The 13,935-nt window shown below is 50.8% G+C and overlaps 1 long non-coding RNA gene across 1 annotated transcript; it reads left to right on the top strand.

Annotated features, from left to right (window-relative positions):
- Positions 1-3,208: 3,208 nt before the first annotated feature.
- Positions 3,209-6,625, top strand: LOC125627160 (uncharacterized). Its single transcript, XR_007353940.2, has 3 exons — positions 3,209-3,946; positions 5,810-5,959; positions 6,395-6,625. It is a non-coding gene; the product is annotated as an uncharacterized LOC125627160 (long non-coding RNA).
- The last annotated feature ends 7,310 nt before the right edge of the window (positions 6,626-13,935 follow it).

Below are 13,935 nucleotides of genomic sequence, written 5' to 3'. Positions count from 1 at the left end.
AAGGAATTTTTTTTTTCTGCCTGCCAAAGCCGGGTCTTGTGCTGTTGACCTGCCCCCCACCCCCACTGCTTACTCCCGGCAGCTGCAGCCACCAGTGTAGGACCTTCTGGCAAGTCCTCAGCCGTGTCTCTCCAGCAGGAGCTGACTGCCTCTGCCTCCAAACCTCCCCAGGTCAGCAAGGTAGGGTGAAAATTACTAGCGGGGAGAGCGCTGGTGATTAGGGCACTGGCCTTGGCAGGGCTTAATTTGTAACGAAAGAGGTGCCAGGGCTCAAGTAATTTTTTTACATTCCTAACTGATGCAGCAAAGCCCAGAGGTGCCAGGGCCAGGAACCGCCAAGCCCAGAGGTGCCGGGGCTATGAACCGCCTAAGTGCCAAGGCTAGAAACTGCCAAGCCTAGAGGTGCCGGGGCTCAGCCCTGGCACAAATTAAGCACTGGGCCTCGGGCTTGGCAAGCTGGGTTAAATTCTCACCTCTAGCACGGTCTGCTGGCCTGAGCTTTGGGAGGCGCTTTCAAAAAATGCCGACGTCTCCTTTGAAAATTGCACTTCAGCTCCTAAGTCACGGAGGCGCTTTTGAAAAGGGCACCAGTGGCCTCTCTGCGTCCAGGGGGGACGAGCAGACTGCCTTTTCTCGGGTTTGGTGGTTTAGGTTGTAGACCCTTTGGGGCAGGGCCTGGCTCGCACACCACGCTCAGCGTGGCGGAGTTCAGGCGCGATGGCCCCCAGGCAGAAGACACGATTGCTTCAGTCCTTAGATTCGGAGGCAGGTCTGATTTCGCCAGGTCAGCGTCTTGCCAGTCTTTGAGCAATCGGCATCCTATTTGCATTGTTGCCTTTCCATGGGCATGTGGAGCCTGAATCTCCTCTCACTCAGCCTGGTGTAAATCAGGAGTAACTCCACTGAGATTAATGGGCCTGATTCTCCTCTGACTCACCCCAGTGAAGTGTAACAATAATGCCAGGTAAGTCAGTGGAGTTATTGAGTAAGTGACTGAAATAAGTAAGTGGAGGTCCAATGCCTGCTAGATTGCAATCATGGACCACATACTGCTCTCAGTCACACCACTAAATCCAGAGTCACTCCCCAGTGAACTGAGTAGAGTCACTCCAGAATGAGAGCAGACTGTGGTCTTTAAAAAAACAAAACACTTCCCAGTCACACCCCAGTCACTGAAGCACATAGAATCATCGAATCGTAGGATTGGAAGGGACCTCGAGAGGTCATCTCGTCCAGTCCCCTGCACTCATGGCAGGACTAATTAATATCTAGACCATCCCCAACAGGTGCTTGTGAAGAAAAACTAACTCCCTTTGATCATCCCAGGAGGAAGGAGTGAAGATGCACCTCAACCTCCATGAAAAGAGAGAGAAAGAGAGAGAGACCTTCCTCCTTTCCCATCTCCGGGCGGAGGGCCACTCACACTGGGTTGCTCCTGCGGATTGCAAGAGGGGGCTGTCCTGTTCAGCTGCAAATTCAGCCAAACCCCAGGGTCCCTGAATGATGAAAATGGTTAGTCAGTCATGAAAGGGGAAAATGGCTTCACTCAATTTCTCTGTTGTGCATCTTATTGCAGCTGACACAGGGCAGAATGGCTGCTTATTATTATAGATTAATACGTACGACTGAGGCCGAGGCGGTATGGGGCTGAGGGTGGATTCAGAATTCTTTTATGCCAGGAAGAAAAAAGCTCCCAGGGCCGTGCAGCCTTTATCCATCCCACCAGCTGTGCCCGATCTTATCTTTGGGTGAGTGAATCGGATGCATCATCACATCAGAAAGTGACTAATAAATCCAGGCTGGGATCCATCCACTGAGCTGAGCCTCACCAGAAGTTGACTTGAGTCAGAATCCTACTTAAAAAACAAACATCCATCCATCAGCTTAAGACAGGAACAAAACGGAGAGTCAGATCCTGAATCAGCCTGGCTCCATGGAAGTCAGTTTACCCCAGCTGAGGCTCTGTTTTAGGCTCTGTCCTTGCTCCAAGCAGGAACCTGCTCATAGGGAAAAGGCTGAGACCCGAGAGAACTCATCAGAACTGATTCTGGGGCCTTGCCCTGGCTTTACACCAGTGTGACCACACTGATTCCCAGTGGCATGAGTGTGATCAGAATCAGTCTCCCAGGAGATAACTTGGGGGCCCCCAGCACTGATGCTAGTGTAAGAACCCTAGGTACCAAGTGCTAAGTGGTTCCCCCTCTGTAGGCATTCTCCAAGCTCTCTAGCACGTGCAGCGCCAAGCGCAACGGGGCCTCCCGGAGCTCCCAGAATCCGAACAGCGGCACTGCTGTCACCGCTGTGCTTGGCTGATTGGCTGGTCTCCTGGCTCAGGTCTGAGCCTCCTCTCTGGCACCCTGGTAACTTCTGCTGCCTTCCGGGGCGTTACTCCAGATTTACCCCAGGGTGCCGGCCGGGTCAGGCCAGGTATCTCAGTGAGACATTGGCTAAGTGAGCACATAGGATCAGGTCCCATTCCCCTGCCTGCCATGGGGATCTAGCCCTTGCCTGGTTCCATGGGGCTGCCTTGGCAATTTGGACGCAGTCCATCCCCACCCAGCCCCAACACGGGGGGAAAACGAACCCCCCCATCTCCCTTACTAAAAATAAAGGGGGCCGAATGAGAGCCACAAAAACCAAATCTGTGGCTGCCACTGGGTATCATCTGCACAGCAGAGCTTTTGCTACCTGCTAAGAGCCCTTCGTGTGGCTCAGAACAGCTGCTGGTGGCTTAAGCCTGCCTTTGGCATTCTCCGAAGGGCCCAGCCACCCCCTCTTAGATTTTCGTTTCCCCTGATTGACTGACTCTGAATAGAGTTCATATTTCACTCCTAATCTTCTCTCCTTAGTTTTAATCCCACTCACTCCTCCTGGGCTGGTTTTGTTTCCCTCTTCCTCCTCTTCTTCCTTTTCTCTCCTTCTTCCACCTCTCCCCCCCCCTTCCCCCCGCAAGTCAAATTACGCTTAATAATATTCTGAAGGCCATGACACCCATGTTGTTTCTTTGTCATCCTTCCCGGTGCAGCGTGAAAAGATAATACAAACTGGGGCACTTATCTACAATTGAGAGCCGAGACAACTTGCTAATCCCTTAATAATGCCACATCACCAGCCTCATTGGCTGGCAGCTCTCGGGGCTCCCTCAGCTGCCTGTGAAATTGCTACTTGGCTTGCCAAAGTCTGTCTCGCTCTCTGTCTGTGTGTGCGTGTGTGCGGGTGCATTATTCCAGCTGCTGCTCTTTTGTCAGCAATTCCTAAGCAATGACTGGCGATGTGAGCCATTGTCTGGGCCTCCCGGGCCCGGCTCCCTGAGCACTGGGAGCAAGGACGGAGACAGCCGAGGGGACGCACCCACTGCGAGGGGGCCGAAGGAGATGGGTGCTGCGTTCTCTTGGGGCTACGAATCCGCCATTTCTGCAGGTGACCGTCCAATCTAAAAGCAACGCACGCCGTGGCTTTGCCGCCCAGGAAGGACCTGCCTCTGACCTTAGCTACGCAGAGGTAAATCAGGAGCAACGCGAGTGACGTCACGGCGTTCCAGCAGAGCAAAAACCACCCGTACCGAGAGCAGGATCACACCCGGAGCCTGGTTTAAATCTGTGGTGAGAGGAGAAATAGGCCTGAAACCCTTACTCCGAACCTGGTTCAGATCCCCCTTTCACACTGATGTAAATGCCAACTGGCTTGCTCCGGATCTTCCAGGCACAGATTTTCACCCTGGTGTAATTCCATTGGTGCCGGTAGAGTCGCTCCTGATTTACACTGGTGAGAACAGGACAGGTCCTTTCACAAGGGTCAAATCCTGAGAAGAGCCAACAGCTCCCCGTTGACGTCACTGGGAGCTGGGGGCCCTCAGCAGCTCTTGGGACATGCCTGCGATGAAAGTCACTGGGAGTTTTGCTGGTGTGAAAACTGAATGAGGACTTCGTGGGACAGCTCTGAGCAGGTGCACGGGCCCATGTCACCAGCACGGCCAGTCGCGTCTGCTGATTTATCCAAGAAACAGACATAAGCAAGGCACCTGTCCTCTGCAGCACTCGTCCAGGCTCCGTTGAGGCACAAGAGGGGAGTTCATGCCCTGTGGCCAGTTGAGCACTGGGGTTCTCCGTTGAGCCTACCGGCAAAGGGAGCAATCAATGCCAGCCGTGGAGGAGAGGTGGCTCCCTGCTTGCTGGGAACTGGCTGATCTATAGCAACAGTCCCTCATGTCCCTCAGTCAATTCTTAGGACTCAGGGCCAGATCCTCGGCTGGTGTAAATCATAGTTGTTCTCAGAGCTCTCCCAGCCGAGGAGCCGGCGCCTCATGTCCAGCCCAGCCCTTCCCCATCGCGCGGCCCCCCGCTGAGGCTCCAGCAGGCCCGGTGGTGGTCATCCAGCGAGGGGAGTCGCAGTGTAAAATCCGCATGATCTAACGCAAATCAAAACCAAACACCAGGCACACAACTGCGTAACAAATCGAACCCGCCCCCCTGGCTCCAGACCTCCCCCGGCCCTAACAGGCAATGGGAGACGACGAACGTCGGGCTAGTGGCTCGAGCACTGAGCTGGGGCTTAGGAGCGCTGCGGTCAGCGCTCGGCTCTGCTACAAGCACCCAAGCTCGTCACAGGCTGATCTCACAGGGCCTCCTTCCCCCCTGGGTGACATGGGGCCAGCAATCCTATTGTGAGCCTCTAAGGGACAGTGCCTGGCTATGCATCTGAGCATCGCCCAGCCCAGTGGGACCCTGATGCTGACTGCGGCCTCCGGGTGCTATGGCCATTATAGTAAATATTAGTGTTATTATTTATCGAGTGTGTTACCATGGCAGCTGGGAGCCCCGGTCATGGCCCAGGGCCCACCCCCCCGCTACAAACCCAGACCGAAGACTATTGCGTACGTCAGTGGAGTAAGAACTTGGCCCTTAGCCTAGTTATTAACAAGCCAGCCTTCCCCTCCTGGAGAAACAAAGTGCTCCCTGGCAGTGGTGTAAATCAGGAAGCGCTGCGATGCCATCATCCCAACCGTGGGGAAGCTCAGAATCTGGCCCCTGCCCCCAGCGTTGAGGACTGTGACGGACAGAAGTTGCCACTTAATTTCCAGCTTTCTCCCCCCGCCCCTCCTTCCCCACCCTCACTTTGATTTACTGCTCCCCGGAGTCGCCCAGAAGCTGTAAACACACTTTTATTTGTCAGTTGTATCCCTGCAGCTTGCAAGCCTGTCCAGAAGGTAATATATGAGTCTAGTCCTCTTTGCTTGATGCTGTCAGGATTAGGAGCCCTACATATTTTATAGAAACCTCTACATGATCTTCCTTTATAAATCATTTAAATAGGAGTGTCTTTTCTTGGTGCACGACATAAAATATTTACTGGAGTGGATGAAGGCTGCTCATCCGTGTTTACCCTCCCGCTTAGCAAACCGGCTACATTTACAAATAGCTCCGCTTGGCACAGCCCTTAGGTGTCCAGGCAGAAGACGTGGTTAAGTGGCAGGGCTCATCCATTAAAATCCCGGAGCTCCCTGCCTAGCCGGGGCTGTGAAGGAGAGGATATAACCCCCAGAAAAGGGCGGGGGGGGGGCCTTAAATGAAATAAACACAAGCTGAGGTGTAGCTTCCACTGCGAAGTGTCTGGAGGCTGCATGGGAGGGTGGCGGAAGCTGGTTTGCGTGTTGCGAAAGGAAAAATATTTTTGCTGTATTTTATTTTTCTTTGGGGGCTTTTATTCGGGATGCACTTACGCACATACTGAACTTTGAGCCCCGTTGACGTAACCTATCTGTTTGCTTATTTATTGTCTCTCTTTTGGTTGTATCTTTTGCTCTTTGTAGAACCAAGACAACGTGGGACAGTGTGTTTACGAAATACAGAGACACTTCAGCTGGAGCTACTCCCATAGAACACAGTGAGCACCACTAGAAGCCTCACAAGCTATTTAAAGTGATACTACCGTATTCCTGTAGCTACACTGTTCTTTAACTGTAAGGACGCTCTCACCTGCTCCGTTTTCACATTCTTCCCCCCCACCCCCCCCAATCTCCCTCCCGCTTTCCCCCACCCCAATTCAGCAAGCATTTAAGCACATACTTAACTTTGATCCCATTGACTTAAACGTGTGTTTGGAATGTAGAATTTGAGCGCGTGCTAGCTTTGACTCAGCCGGACATTCGAAGGACACTGTTGAGTGCAGGGATTAACTGGATTTTATTGTACCAGAGCAAACCCCTAGTGTAGAATTTGCACCAGCCGCGGCACTGGCTCGCTATCTTTCAAAATAAGCGAAAACAAAAGCAAAAAAAATCCCCAAACGGCTTTTGGCTCTGTCCCTAACCGTAGCCAAAAAACCTGGACGAATTTTTAAAATCCCACTCTCCTGTTCCCTGGTTTGTTTACCACTGTTTGTTTGCTTTTTGTAGGTCACTCATCTGGAATGATTGAAAGAGACAAGTCACATTCACTTGTCGTCAGTTTCACTTGCTGGTTCTTTTTCACTGGCACCAGGCTAGCTGTAAACCCTGCAAGGCGCTTTTCGATCTCTGTTTCTCAGGTTCTTATGAGAAATCTCTCTCTGGGGTATTGGCTGGAAATGCAGATAAATTTCAATCCAGGCAAAAATTATGGAATTAAACAATAAAGTCATGGAAACACTTTTTTTTTTTTTGCTCTTTGTTTTTGTTTTTTTATTTTCACAAAACCTAATTTTGGGGCCAAACTTGACCCATTTCACTATCTTGTGCCCCAAATAGCATGAGAACTAAGCAGACAATAATATCACTTCATGCCAACTTTTTACCCAGAGATTTCCAACAGCCTTGCGAGGGTGAGTAATTATTATTCCCTCGTCACAGATGGGGAAACCGAGGCACAGAGCAGGGCAGTGATATGCCCAAGGTCACAGAGTTAGATAGCAACACAGCTGGGCATGGAACCCAGAAGCCCTGACCCCAGTCCCGTTACTCATTCATGGGACAAGAGAATAATTTATTGAATGGTTACAGAGGCTGGTTCTGATTCACTTCTCATTGATGCCAGGAGTAAAGCGATGGAAGTCTGCCCTTTCAGCACTGTGTGACCGGAGGTCAGCTGATGAGATATTGCCATTGATTTTAACATCCCAGTGCTGCAGCCACAGCTGGATATTCTCAGTGGTTGATTCTTGACCTGGGAATCCTTGTTTCCCTTTGGGGCTGGCAGAACCATGAGCTCATTGGCCTTTGGGCCCTGGTAGAAAAACCATGTGTTTGCTCAGGACATGAGTCATGGCTCTGGATCTGGGTTCTGAGACCAGTGCGTGTGTAAATAAATACATGAGACAGTGAAAGGGGGCTCAAGCTGGCCCGGTGCGAGTGCTGGAGAACAGACTGCATTGGGGCAGCCTAACATTGGCCAGGAAAGCAGAGTCTAAACTTACACAGAGGGCCTTGTCCATCTCAGGTACATGTGATCCTAGGTTACTCTGTGTGATGAGGAGACAGGATCTAGCTCCCTGCATTGGGATGCAGTAAGTTTTGCTGACTCCCCTTGGCCTCCAGACCAGGTGGGTTCTTTGGAAAGGATCCTGTTGACTTCACCAGGGCTGGCCGTTAAGATTCCATCCAAGTCTCAATGGTTTGGATCTGGGCACTTGACTCAGGGCCACCTCCTGTCTGCATCAAACCTGTATGGCCAGGCCCTTGCCAGCTCCGTCATGCCATCCCCAGACCCCGCCTTGCGACTGAATGCACCGGAAAAGGACCATGGCGGTCTCAGTCATTAGCATTCATTGCAATTCTTTTCATTTGTTACCTGGCAGTGAAATGAAAATACGTTGCTCTCCTCAGTGGGGTGTTTCCTATGGAGAGCCCTAGCTTGGTTCAATCGTCCTCTGCCATCGAGATGCCAGAGCGTTGCTTCCCCCCCACCTGGTTGGGTAGGAGACATTCCTATTAAGAGGTTTGCGCAGGGGCATGTATTTTACATAACACGCCGCGTCCATGCTGTGCAACTTTCATGAGGTTCATGCTGGAGCAATTGGTCCGAATATAATGCCGGTTACCTAGAGCGAGAGGAGCGCACAAAGGGAGAATGGAGGCTCGTTCTCTGACTCGGAGAGAAATCGCTCCCTATTAAAGCTCTCTGGGCTGGAAAAGGACTGGAATCAAGTACCAGCTCGGAGTCGTGGAGGTGGATACAAATGGGTCTTTGCGTCTCTCCAAAGCACCGTGGGCTGAGCTACATTAAGATTGTGGGCTGAAGGGAGCGGGTCACTCTAGCAGGACAGGCGGATGTGGGGGTGGAGAAAGAGAGCGAAAAAGACTCACAGGGTATGTCTACATTGCAATTTAACACCCGCAGCTGGCCCGGGTCAGTGGCCGCAGGGCTATAAAATTACAGTGTAGACGTTTGGGTTCAGGCTGGATCCCAAGCTCTGGGGCTCTCGGGATCCTACATGGACCTGGGTTCTGATCCAGTCTGGCAATTTCTCCCAGCAGGCTCCATCTACACTAAGCTTTTGGCCAGCCCTGCCCACCCCAAAGTCAATGCATGACCCCATCCCCTGGGGAGAACTGAGTTCTGATGCCCCCTCTTCAAGTCTCCTGATATCAGCCAGGCTACGGGAGCAGGAGACCAAAAAAAAGGCCACAATGATCCAGAGGAGCCTCAACCACCCCACCCCTGAGATCCAGACCCGTCAGGAGTTGGGTTTGAGCAAAATCCGGAGCCAAACATTGTCAGGCTGCGGCAGTCTCTAGCTCCTGTGCTGGGCAAGCGTCTGCGGGAAACATGACAATCACTGGGGGAAGAAATTCTCTGCTGTGCAGAGAGCCTGCCCAAGGTCTATGCGCCACTTACGTCCCACTTAACACCTCTGGGATTAAGTGGCTCTTGAGTGGTACATGGGCCTATGAGCTTGAGTGAGACCTAATTGGCGGATAGGCCATGGGCTGCAGACTATCAGAGAGAGAACACAGCACAAGGGTAGGCTGTGAAGGGCCTTAAAAGCAAAGACAAGTAGCTGGTGTTTGAAGTGGTGGAGCCAGCAGAGGGATACACAAAGTGGGGTGATGTGGTCAACACATTATATACACCTAACCTGGTCACATTTTATGTTATGGACCCATTTATAAATAGCATAGTACAGTCGGATGAAGACCCGCGAATTACGAAGCGTCTTTACCAAGGAATGGCGCTACATGGCCAGTGATCACATGGTTGCCAGACTTTTCAATGGCACCATAGGATCGCCAATGGTGGACACAGACGGACCATCCAGCCAGACCTAAGGACCCAGCTAGAGATGGAGCCAGGACATGCTCAGTCTGTAAGGAAACTATGTCCCGCTGGGATTTGGCTTGATGAAGATAATGATGATAGTATGGCATAGTAATGGTATAAATGGTTACTTCGTGAGTAAGAGACGCTTTACTACATGGTTAATACATGACTGGAAAGTGCTCAGATAAGCGCAGAATAGAATAGAATAGGTCAGCAGTTCTCAAACTGTGGGTCGGGACCCCAAAGTGGGTCGCAACCGTATTTTAATGGGGTCGCCAGGGCTGGCTTAGAGGTGCTGGGGTCTGGAGCCAAAGCCAAAGCCCGAGCCCCACCGCAAGGGGCCAAAGCCCCAGGGCTTCAACCCTGGGCAGCAGGGCTCAGATTACAGGCCCCCGGCTTGGGGCTCAAGCCCTTGAGCTTTAGCTTTGGCCTCCCGGCCTGGGACAGTGGGGCTCAGGCTTCGGTCCTCCCTTCTGGGGCCATGTAGTAATTTTTGTTGTCAGAAGGGGGTCGCGGTGCAATGAAGTTTGAGAACCCCTGGAATAGGTCAATAGGTTGCTTACAATCATGGTTTATTTCAGAGTAGCAGCCGTGTTAGTCTATATTCACAAAAAGAAAAGGAGGACTTGTGGCACCTTAGAGACTGACCAATTTATTTGAGCATAAGCTACAGCTCACTTCATCGGCTGCATCATGGTTTATAACCATCTATATAGCAACTTCTACTGAAGTGCTTAGAACCATCTGTAACACACTACTCACGCCCATAACATGCTTATAACAGCTATTAACCCTTTATAAACCACTTACATAGGGAATCTCCTATGAAGTGTGACCCTCCCCCCATATTTTTTAAAGTCTTTTCCCCCTGGATCTGTCTTTCAAGAAAAAAAAATTAACAGCTCAAGAAACAAAATAAATGTCTAATGGCCTGAAAAGTTTCATTTCCTGCAAGCGAGGGCCCTGCAGAATAGCATGTAAAAGAGGCTACAATATCTGCACACAATTACACACACGGCTGGGTTATTCCATGGAAATCAATGGCCACGCAGGGAGATCGCATTAGGGGCTCTGCAGTATCACACACTGGCTGGTCTCCCATGATGTGTGAGAACGTCCTCGCCCCGCCGGTGCATATTTCATCTGCTTGCTGGCAGCACAGGAGACTGTGCATTCAGATCAGCTGGGGCTCAAAGGGGCTCTCGCCGCTCTGCCAGAGGAGCTGTGGCCCTGGCATTCATTATTGCCTATGACTTGTGCACTGCTACGCTCCCTGCTTTCCCCTCGCTCTGTTTTCATACATCATCCTACTGAGCTGGTGTTCTCTTGGGCGTTTAACAGCAGGCAGCTTGTTACATGAACATTTCTGGTTGTATCACTTGTACCTATCAAGAGATAAGGATGAGGAGAAAGAGAGAGAGAAGTCGTGGGATAAAGTATAGAATCAAAATGATGGAGACAACAGGCTTACGGGAAATAAAGGGAAGGGGGCAGTGGGTTGCCTTTCCATTACCTTTACCAGTACTTACACACCAAGACGACAGTCTGTCTGTCTGTCTGTCTGTTTGGAGGAGGAATTAACATTTTATATTATAGTACTGCTTAGAGGCCAGGCAAGTCAGGGCCCTGTTGTGACACAAAGTGACAGTCCCTGCCCCACAGAGATGACAGGCTACGGGACAAGGCCCAACGGGTGGACGAGACAAGCAAGCAGATCGGGATGGTGGGGAGGACGGGGGGGGGGGGGGGGTGACACAAAGGGTAACAAAAAAGAGAGGGAGTGCAGAGTTCGCAGGAGAAGTGATCACAGCCTGGTGCCTGCATAGTCGTTACTATCATCTATCTATCCATCTCCACAGAGATCCCTCTGTATAGCTACCCATGCTCTTACATGGTTCTTATATGATCCCTGTTACCATAGCTCCCTACCCAAAGGGACAAAGTGATTGCTGAGCTACCCGGAGGGCAAAGGCAGAATATCCCAGGAGGACCCCATCATGACACTGTTGGATCCAGCAGTTCCTCCACGGATTTACGGATATTCACCGAGAGCCTGTCAAGGTGGAAACTGACCAGAGGGAGCCCTAGAGGTGCACATGGAACAGCACAGACTGGGCCCTGCCTAGTTTTGCACTGAGGCTGCGTTCAGGGCAGACTGCACCTGGCATAGGAAGACGGGGTGTGTAGTATACGAAACTACGGATGAGGAGCCGATAAGGGGAAAGAAAACCAATCCTCTATGTTCTTGATTATAAGACCATAAGAGCAGCCATACTAGGTCAGACCAATGGTCCATCTAGCCCAGTGTCCTGTCTTCTGACAGTGGCCAGTGCCAGATTCTTCAGAGAGAATGAACAGAACAGGGCAATTATCAAGTGAGCCAGTCCCAGCTTCTGGTAGTCAGAAATTTAGGGAAACCCAGAGCATGGGGTTGCATCCCTGGCCATCTTGGCAAATAGCTATTGATGAACCTATCCTCTGAACTTATGTAATTCTTTTTTGAACATAGTTATAATTTTGGCCTTCACAACATCCCCCGGCAAGCAGGTCCACAGGTTGACTGTGGGTTGTGTGAAGAAATACTCCCTTTTGTTTGTTTTACACGTGCTGCCTAGTCATTTCGTTGGGTGACCCCTGGTTCCTGTGTTATGTGAAGAGGTAAATAACACATCCCTATTCAGTGTCTCCACACCAGTCATGATTTTACAGACCTCTGTCATATCCTCCCTCAGTCACCTCTTTTCCATGCTGAACAGTCCCAGTCTTATTAATCTCTCCTCCTACAGAAGCTGTTCCATATCTCTACTCATTTTTATTGCCCTTCTCTACACTTCTGCCACTCTGTTTTTGAGATGGGGTGACCAGAACTGCACGCAGTATTCAAGTTATGGGTGTACCATGGATTTATATCGTGGCATGATGCTATTTTCTGTCTTATTGTCTATCCCTTTCCAAATAGCTCCTACCAGTCCGTTGGCTTTTAGGACTTTTCTGATTACAAAGACCAGCTCTCAGAGTGTAACCGCGGACGTATAAATAGCTGCTTCTGCAGGGCTCCAGAGGACACTGAGGCGGTTCTCAGAAGTCGCAGCTCTGAGGTGCATGCTGAGAACTCCAGCCTAAATAGCCTGCAAAGCAAGGGCTAAACGATTAAACTGAATTATAGAGACACCACGTCAGCCCTGCTCAGCCTTCAGCAGAACTGACAGGGCCGAGGCTGGGATGGGGGGAGCAGAAATGGGAGTTTAAGTGAAGGAAATTCACCACAGATGTTTAGGAATTGTTCCTTCAGGCACAGCTTCTTGGCTGGGTGGAACTGGGCTTGCAGAGAGACGGAGCTCCAGGGCTTACACACAGAGCCTGTTTGAGAGAGCGTAAGGGGGCGTCCAGGGAAAGGAGTTGGGGCAAAAGGAGTGAGCTCGGATGGGAGCCGCGCATTGCTGGAAGGGGAGGGGAAAATGGGTGTGTGTGCACATGGGAGTGCGTAGTGTGAGAATATGCATGTGTACACATGCAAGTGTGTGTGTGTGCACACACGCAACTGGGCAGGGCTAGGGATCAGGGTATAGGAGGTAGCAGTGAAAGGCATAGGAGTGACTGTTCTGACAATACACAGACTGAAAGAGTTAATTTCTCCAGGCCTCGGGTCCCCTTCTGTGAAATGGGAACAATGATACCTTTTACGATGAGATTACTGGTTCTGTGGATGAAGGGAAAGCAGTGGATGTATTGTTTCTTGACTTTAGCAAAGCTTTTGACACGGTCTCCCACAGTATTCTTGTCAGCAAGTTAAGGAAGTATGGGCTGGATGAATGCACTATAAGGTGGGTAGAAAGCTGGCTAGATTGTCGGGCTCAACGGGTAGTGATCAATGGCTCCATGTCTAGTTGGCAGCCGGTATCAAGTGGAGTGCCCCAAGGGTCGGTCCTCGGGCCGGTTTTGTTCAATATCTTCATAAATGATCTGGAGGATGGTGTGGATTGCACTCTCAGCAAATTTGCGGATGATACTAAACTGGGAGGAGTGGTAGATACGCTGGAGGGGAGGGATAGGATACAGAAGGACCTAGAGAAATTGGAGGATTGGGCCAAAAGAAATCTGATGAGGTTCAATAAGGATAAGTGCAGGGTCCTGCACTTAGGACGGAAGAACCCAATGCACCGCTACAGACTAGGGACCGAATGGCTAGGCAGCAGTTCTGCGGAAAAGGACCTAGGGGTGACAGTGGACGAGAAGCTGGATATGAGTCAGCAGTGTGCCCTTGTTGCCAAGAAGGCCAATGGCATTTTGGGATGTATAAGTAGGGGCATAGCAAGCAGATCGAGGGACGTGATCGTTCCCCTCTATTCGACATTGGTGAGGCCTCATCTGGAGTACTGTGTCCAGTTTTGGGCCCCACACTACAAGAAGGATGTGGATAAATTGGAGAGAGTCCAGCGAAGGGCAACAAAAATGATTAGGGGTCTAGAACACATGACTTATGAGGAGAGGCTGAGGGAGCTGGGTTGTTTAGCCTGCAGAAGAGAAGAATGAGGGGGGATTTGATAGCTGCTTTCAACTACCTGAAAGGGGGTTCCAAAGAGGATGGATCTAAACTGTTCTCAGTGGTAGCAGATGACAGAACGAGGAGTAATGGTCTCAAGTTGCAGTGGGGGAGGTTTAGATTGGATATTAGGAAAAACTTTTTCACTAAGAGGGTGGT

This window comes from Caretta caretta, chromosome 25, assembly GCF_965140235.1.
Source record: "Caretta caretta isolate rCarCar2 chromosome 25, rCarCar1.hap1, whole genome shotgun sequence".
In the NCBI taxonomy this organism is placed as follows: Eukaryota; Metazoa; Chordata; order Testudines; family Cheloniidae; genus Caretta; species Caretta caretta.
Note: the sequence above shows the minus strand (reverse complement) of the source record. Positions and strands in the feature narration are given on the sequence as shown.